This window comes from Crocodylus porosus, unplaced genomic scaffold, assembly GCF_001723895.1.
Source record: "Crocodylus porosus isolate Cpor-Errol unplaced genomic scaffold, CroPor_comp1, whole genome shotgun sequence".
NCBI classification, from domain to species: Eukaryota; Metazoa; Chordata; order Crocodylia; family Crocodylidae; genus Crocodylus; species Crocodylus porosus.
In genome coordinates, this window is record NW_017728906.1 from 65,446,822 (window position 1) to 65,454,747 (window position 7,926).

At 47.7% G+C, this 7,926-nt stretch overlaps 1 long non-coding RNA gene across 1 annotated transcript in view; it reads right to left on the reverse strand.

The window, feature by feature from the left end:
* Positions 1-2,887: 2,887 nt before the first annotated feature.
* Positions 2,888-7,926, reverse strand: part of LOC109306036 — a 6,817-nt gene continuing 1,778 nt past the window's right edge. The window contains exons 2-3 of the long non-coding RNA XR_002099820.1: positions 5,210-6,361; positions 2,888-2,898 (exon numbers count right to left, since the gene is read on the reverse strand). This is a non-coding gene — a long non-coding RNA (uncharacterized LOC109306036). The remainder of the gene's footprint in view (positions 2,899-5,209; positions 6,362-7,926) is intronic.

A 7,926-nucleotide genomic window follows, 5' to 3' on the forward strand; every position in this document is an offset into this window, starting at 1 on the left:
TCGGGGGCAGAGGGTTTTGATCTTTTGTCTTCTCTCTCTGACCCTATTTGCAAATATATACCCTTTTGTATCACCAACAATGTGTGCCTGAAGGATCATTAATATTCATTGAGCCTCCAAAGAAACGAACCGAGAGAGAGTTTTTTTTTACCTCAGTATCAAAGACTTTGTAAGTAGTTTAATTGGATATGTGGGATCCACAGAGTATAGGAATAACCTGTAACCCGTAGGCGACTGGTAAGGGGTGCACAGGGGTGCTCGTGCCCCCCCATCGGGGTCCGTGCTCCCCCGACGGCTGACATTGATGCTGTCGGTAGGGCTGGTGCCACCTTTGACAGGGCCACCACCGTTGGCAGCTTCTGCGGGTGCTCCCCCAGATTCAGGAGACACCAGTCACTCATGCTGTAACTTGCAGAGTATTCAGCCTGTTTCACTAAGGAGGTCAAGTGCTGCATATTGTATGCCACTTGCGATCCCTTTGTGAATTTTCTGAGTTTAATGTAGAAGGAATCACCAGACTTCAGGTGACAAAACATGTAAACATGTATTATGGTGATCGTTCTACTTAAAAGAACAGGAGTTTTCTTGGTAGCTGGAAAAAGAAGGAATCTTTCTTTGGTATCTGAAAATAAAGGTACTACTACAATCTGACTTTCCGTAGTCAGCCTGACCCTTAGGCTGCATACTAACTTAATACCGAGAGATCAGAAAAAGAGGTGATAGTGGTGAGGAGAACCTCAAAGTGATTACCTCATTCTATTAACACTGCTTTGTTTTTTTCCTGGATTCAATTTAAGACAGCTGGTTTTCATCCAGATGCCAATATCCTCCAAGGATTAGGCTATTGTGGCCCATTGATGTTTTCTGGTTCTTTTGCCAGAGAACAGGATACCGGATACCTATCTCTGCAACTCAGAAGTGTTACTCCATTTGACTCAAGTATTTAACCAAAAATTCAGAGTCTTGAAACTCATTCCAGTTAGAATGAGAAAACAATGATGGAGTCAGGTCTATCTTTTTATTGCAATTTTGATGCAAAAGTGTATGGTACAGGGTCCTGTTTCCCTGAACATGGGAGGCATTAAACAACTAGATACAGTTCTTGCACCAAATCTTTTAGCCAGTATCCTCCAAAATCTCTTTCTTTCTAAAGTTTTTTCTTATCAAGACTGCACTTGTTCATGTTATGTTGGCATTCTTCCTTCCTCACACTTGAGCAATATCCAGTAAAACTTCACTCAGCTACACCTGATAATTCAAATTCCTAATCATATTTATCTTTGTCTTGGCCAGGGACAGGATTCATCATCACTTACAGCTACTTGAAATGATGGGAGATGGTTACACCCACCAGTTTTAACAAGTTTAACCCAACCCAAGACACTAGCATTACAACTTAGGTCACTGCACTGTTGCCAACAATTTGCACACAGGTATTCAAACAGTAGTGGTGATGGTGGAAAGACTGAATCCTACAAGACTCCACATGTAGGAAATCTTGGCAGGGAGAAGCAGTTGTCAATCATAACTTTTTTTGCAATGTATCAGAAAGAGTGCCAGCTCAGTGTGTTTCCATCAATTTTTTCCATTTGCAGAGGTGGGCTGGGAACAGTTGATTCAAGAACCTTGTCCTTGGGCACCAGATATACATATTAACAGGACTGTCAGCTTAAAGGAATTTATCCCATGTCTTGGGTCATGCAGCATGTTCCTCAAAGCTCTAACTCTTGAGTGGATGTGAATGTATGACAATTTAAGCTTTCCTTTTTTTTAAAAAAGATAATGAATAAAAAGTTTCTTGGCCCTCACTGGTCCAAAGAAAAGCTTGAAAACATGACCTAAGTACATCATGTGGCTCAAAAGCCAAGGGGGAGAGAAAAAAGAACCTGTCATTTCTCAGCAATTCTCGTGACAGTGAAGCCAAGGTTTCAGGTTTGGGAAGATCTGGCCAGCTTCGGATTTTGGCATGTGTGCTCACACATCTCCATAGGAGACGAAGGGGCAGAGAGGGGCTGCAGCCAGCTTTAGCCCACTGTGGGGCTACGGTGAGGGGAGACCTGTGGTGGTGGGGGGCATGGCCATCCTACCAATGCCCACTCCTACCCCCGTCCCCCCGGCCAGGTGCATGGTGAGGGTGCTGGGGGCTGCAGGGTTCAGGGAGACTCATGGGCAACAGGAGCGGTACAGGCCTGGGGAAAGCTTTCCCCTCCTCCACCACATGGACGGGACCTGTCCCTTCTCCCAGGGATGTCCCTGCTGTTTTTCTGCCTGGTACTGTCCCTTAGGGACTCTTTCCTGACCTGCATTGTTCTCTGGGAAAGATTTTCTCTGAGTGTCTTTGCTTCTGCCTTGGGCACTGTGAGGAGTGTCTTGTTGTGGACAAGTCATTGCAGTCTCAGTCCCAAGCTCCAGTGCAACTGCACTCAGAGGTGAACCCAGGCAGGATTCAGTCCTTGAACTCCTTTTGGTAGAAACGGTTTAAGTTTGGTTTAAACCAAAAAAATCCAATAACAGCAACACAAAATGTTTCAGTGAAAAGCTAAATTGCAAAAAAAAAAAAAAAAAAAGACAAAAGAAGAAAATGTGACTATATTACCAAAAGGCAATCAGGACTCATAGTAGAGGTGATGTCGTTTATTAGACAAACAAAATTCTTGCAAAAAAAATTTTTTACTTGCAAGCTTTTGGGCACAAACACCCTTCATCAGGCATTGGAGAAAAGATTGTAAAAGTTCTCTTGGGAAGAAATGAAAGTTCGTATTTCATAGGATTTCACAGAGGAGTCAATAGATGGAAAACTCCTCTGGGCAGGCAGTTCATAGCTGGTTTGAAGCCTCTCACCTCCTGTGAGGATGTGTGATGATGCAGATTACCTTGAAACAAAGGCAGGAGCAGGATCTCAGGTTTCAGGTGGTCAACTGGAGAGGCGGGTACCTCCTGGAGTATCGCCTGGGTTCCACAATTAAGGGGGGAATGATTGAAAGAGTGTGTTCAGTGATGGGTTAACCTCTTGGAGCAGCCTCTATAGGGCAACGATGGAGCCAAATGGCTTGGGCACTAGCATGGAAGCATCAACATTTGCAATGGGAGATTACAACATGCTGCATGTCAAACAGAAGACGTCCTCATACTTTCCCCACCCTGCCACAGGCTACACCTCTTTCACCCCTGCTACCCCATTTTGCCCAGAAAAGGGACTTTATTGCCCCCTCAACAGAGGTTCCTTGAAAAGCCCCCCAGAGAAGGGTCCATGCTGCACAACAGGAAAAGGAAGCAATGCCTTGAGTGTGACCAGCTCCTGTACCCCCCAGTTAGCTACAGCCCCTGCATTACAGTGGATCCTCTGGAAAAGGAAGGAGCTGAGAAATCAGAGATTTGCTCTGGAAAGGGTTCTGGGCTCTGCTTTTTCCCCACCTCACAGCTCTGGAGAGCAGAGACCAACCGCAAGGATACCATGTTCTGTTCTGGGCTTTATTAGTAGAGACTGCATTATAGTGAATGCAATGAAGGGAAAGAGGGGAGGGGGAGCTGCAGACACCTAGTGGTGGAGAGGGGTTATGTGGTGGTGAGGAAGGGTGAAGACAGGATGGAGGGCTGAGAATACATCCCCTGCCATAAATGTCCTCCTGGCTGCTCCACAAGAACCTCACATACAGGAATGTAACAGGGAACCCTGGCCCTGTTACCAGAAGGCAGGTCGAGGGTTCAGAGTGGAAGGAAAGGCCCCAGATGAAAGAGAAGAGAGAGGGGTGTGTAACAGGGAACTCTAGCCCTGTTACCAGAAGACAGGTCAGCCCCTTTAAGTTTAGGACTTTCTGGGCACAGCGTGCTGGTAAGGTAAAGGTTAAAAGTTGAGCCAGGCCAGCTGGTCAGGTAATGGGAAGGGGACAGGCCAGGACTATAAAAACTCTGGGCTGGGCAGCAGTTGGGGCCTGGCAACCAAGGGAGAAGGAGTGTATGTGAGAGCTCTATGGGGGGGAGGCTGGGTGACTGGTCCAAAGGCTGAAGGAACTACTAAGGAACCTGGAGAAGCAGCTGCAACCCCAGAGGAAGGACGGTAGCTGACAGTGGGGAGCAGAAGCATGATCCCTGAGTAAATGTAAGCTGGTGTGCTGCCTTCTTTGATCATATTTTTTTTGGTGGTGATTATAGCCCATGGACAGACTATCTATGGTTTTTTTGGTTTTTTTTGAAGAACACTTGTGGTTTGGGTGAGGCTAGTGGGAAGGGAGGAGGCCTCATTGGGACCCCACTACACCATAGGGGCCTGATGCCTGTGTGGGTGCAGGATCTGGGGTATACTGACCCTGGTGCCAGAGAAGGTGCAGTATCTGGGGTACATGTGCCCTGGCACCAGTATGGGTGCAGGATTTTGGGGGGGTACAGACCCTGCTGCCAGAGGGCACAATCCTAAAAACAGTGGTCTGGGGCCCCTGAGGTACAGTTTTGTTTATGGGCTAGGACAGCATGGATTCGGGGCTGTTCCCCAGCCTTAAACTTGCAGCCCCCTGGCTGTAGGGCCAGTGGCCAGGCCTTTGAGCCAGGGAGGCTAGGCTCCAGAGTGGAGCAGAAAGGAAGGCCACAAGCCTCAAGACAAGGAAAAGGGCTAGAGCCTCAGAGTTGAACCCTGTTTGGTGGGGAAAGACAGGGAGGCCTAGCTAGAGAAAGGCAAGGGGTCAAGGCCCATGGAGGTGGAAGACTCCAATATATGAAATATAATAGGCAGTCTCCTGCTTACAAGAACGTCAGTATAATAATTTTCCCTCAAGACATGGCAGGAGGGTAGAGAGTGGGACACAAAACCTTAAAGGGGACTCCAAGGGTGCCCCACATAGGATGTGGAGAACAGGGAAGATGGTGCTGGGGAAGGCAACCTGTTGCAAGGAACCTTAGGACTAGGAGGGAGGATGAAGCTGGGAGACAGTCAAGGACAGTCTTTGGGTGTCAACTGGAGCCAGCTTTCTTGGGGAGGGCAGCCTATTGTGAGGGTGCCCTATGGGAGCACTAGCTGCTTTTACAGAATGATGGGGAAGGCACGGGCTTCAAGGCTGACACAAAGATCATCTCCTCACAGGTTCCCCCAGCATCTATGCTGGCATCTGCTTGAGGTCTTTTTTTCTGAGCCTCTCCCCACCTGGCAAAACTTGGGGGCCAGCTGCAGAGTCATTGGGGTTCTGCAGTGCCCTATACGGGCCAAAGGCTGGGTGACCTCTTTCATTGGGGTTCTGCAGTGCCCTATACGGGCCGAAGGCTGGGTGACCTCTTTCTGCACTCCACCAGCATGAGGCTGTGTGCCTGAACGCAGCCACCGGAGGAGGGTACTGAGCAGGTAGGCACGCACAAGGCCTTCCTGCATTGCTGGCAAAATTATGGATGTTCCTGGCTGTGGATGCGCTGGTGCTGGGCTAGGTTGGGAAGTACCTGAAGCTCTTCTTTCTCACACAACACTGATATGGCTTTTCCTCCGTGTGAATTTGTTGGTGGCAGGGAATGAGCCCCTGGAGGTGTCTTCTACAGATGAGTCCCAGGTGGTCTCCATGTCACTGGAGTCTGCATTGTGACAAAGACCTTGGCATTACCTGCACATGGACCCTGTGCTGAGTCTCAGGCCCTGTGACACTCAGGGCACCAGAGATGAAACAGAAGGGGGGAGAGTCTGGTGAACTTCCCCCCACAACATAAAAGCTTGGAAATCCCATCTACTGTATGGAGCCATTTTTTATGTGGCCTGAGACCAGGATTTACCACATCTGGCATTCCCAGTCAACCTAACCAGGGACAGCCCCAGCCTCTCTTACCCAGTAAGAATGGCTACACAGAACTTCTGCCTACCACTCTGATTTCCATTGGAGAACTGCAAATCCAATCATACCCTGGAAGAGGGATGTATAGGTATGGCTACCTTGGGCTGGACAACCAACTCTTACACTGAGTGAGGATGGAAACCAAAGGTCATGGTATCCCAGTGAAAGCAGATCTGTGCCTAAAGATCAAGACGGCAAATTCACTTGTCCCCTAACAGCTCTATGAAGTGGGAGCAGAAAGGGGGAGTTGCTTGTCTTCACAGCTTTGCATTTATGGGAGTGAGAACAACATCTGCCTGGACACATCACAGCATGAGCTATTTGAAGTCAGCACCCTGCAATGGCAGCGGAGGGCAACTACAGTTTCCAGCCCCCTGTCACTTTGGGCATGAAGCATTTCTGAGAGGGAAGCCAGGAGGATGGGGTAGCCACAACTCACCTGCAGGCAGGTCCTCCCGCATTTGAGATTTCCCCACAGTCCTCCTCAGCATATACCCAGAGCTCTACCTGTCCTTGCTGGAGATGGCAGATTAAGTCAGGGGTGGGACCTCGATATCCTGTTTGGGTTAAGTGTAAAGAGGGCTTGTGGTTGGACACTGCATGCAGAATAACCAACCGGGATGCAATCAACTCATGGATTCTCCTAGGGCCGGGTGAAAGGGAAGACACTGCAAGGAGAAGCCTTCAGTAGATGATGATCCATGTCACTCAGGTAGTGGAGGGATGGTCCTATGAAGCAGAGTACCAACCACTCAGAGGTATAAAAAGGTATGAAACTAACAGTCATCAGGGACGGTGGGGGAGATGCAGTGATCTGTGATGTACTATAAGGCAGAAAGATAAAGCTTTTACTATTTTCTAGTACAAAATAGATAGACACTGGACATGCTTCTGGATGGATAACATTTACCTTTATCAGTGTAAATCTTGGCAAAGGAGTGGCAATGAGTTTCTTCTCACTGAAGGTTTAATGTCAGGACTTAGGGTAGTGAAAAGAATTCAGGATGATGGCTGACCATGAAACCTTTTTCTGGGACAGAAGGTAATTCATCACAAGAGCACAGGAAAGAATGATTTTTATTACAACTGTAGTCACAAGTCGAGCAACATTCTATCCAAGGGACCATCATCCTATCAGGGGAGATGAGTGCCCAGTTTGGCAAATACTGCAGGGTTTAAAGTAAAGTTCCTGGAAGTCGGGAATATGGATGAAAGAAGGCAGAACATGGCACATTTCACAGCATGTGAACACCCCGAATGTAGAAATGGTCTATGTGGTCTTTGCTGAGCTAAGAAAAAACATTGGATCCTTTCCCTAAGGAAATCCTTTGGGGGAAATGGAGGGAAAAGAAAGCACCAGAAAAAGAAATTGACCTACTAAAAGGAAAGTCCTTGTATGAGAGTTTCTGGAAAGGAAGACAGGTTTTCCCTTGGCTCTTCAGATAGTCCACTTCTTTTTATCACAGTGATGGGGAATCTCATATGAAGAAGAGTTGTAGGAAGAAGACAAGAAAACATCTGAGAATAGCAGAGTGAGCTTGAGAGCACAGGTCTGCAAGTAAACCCAGCAAAGCCAGAGTCTGCGGTCTATGAAGTTCTTATGAAAGACATGGACAGAAGAAGCTTCTAGTGACACCTGGTGAAAAGTACCCAAGTTCCAGCAGGTGAATGTACGTCATGGCAAAAGAAGCCAAGGAAATGCACAATCCACGTGTGGGAGCACGGGAGGCTGATACGACTTCTTCCATCACCTTCTGCTGGGGCATCAGTGAATTGGAGATGATATGAAAATACTGGGAAGACAAAGGGAGATTGTGTTGCTAAGAAATAGCTGAATAGAGAAGCATCAGGAGTTAAAGCATGGGGAAAACTCAGGTGAAGGCAGTTATATGAAATGAAGGAGGATATATTCATAAACGACACGGCAGTGGGGAAAACGTGGATTTCAACCCCTGGCCATGAGGATGAGATCTGAAAAACAGGGAGAAGACCATAAACTTCAGAGCTCATGTGGCTCCAGGGAGAAGCAAGGAGCAGAACTTTCATAGATTTCATAGACATTAGGGCTGGAAGGGACCTCGGGAGATCATCGAGTCCAGCCCCCTGCCCAAAGGGCAGGAAG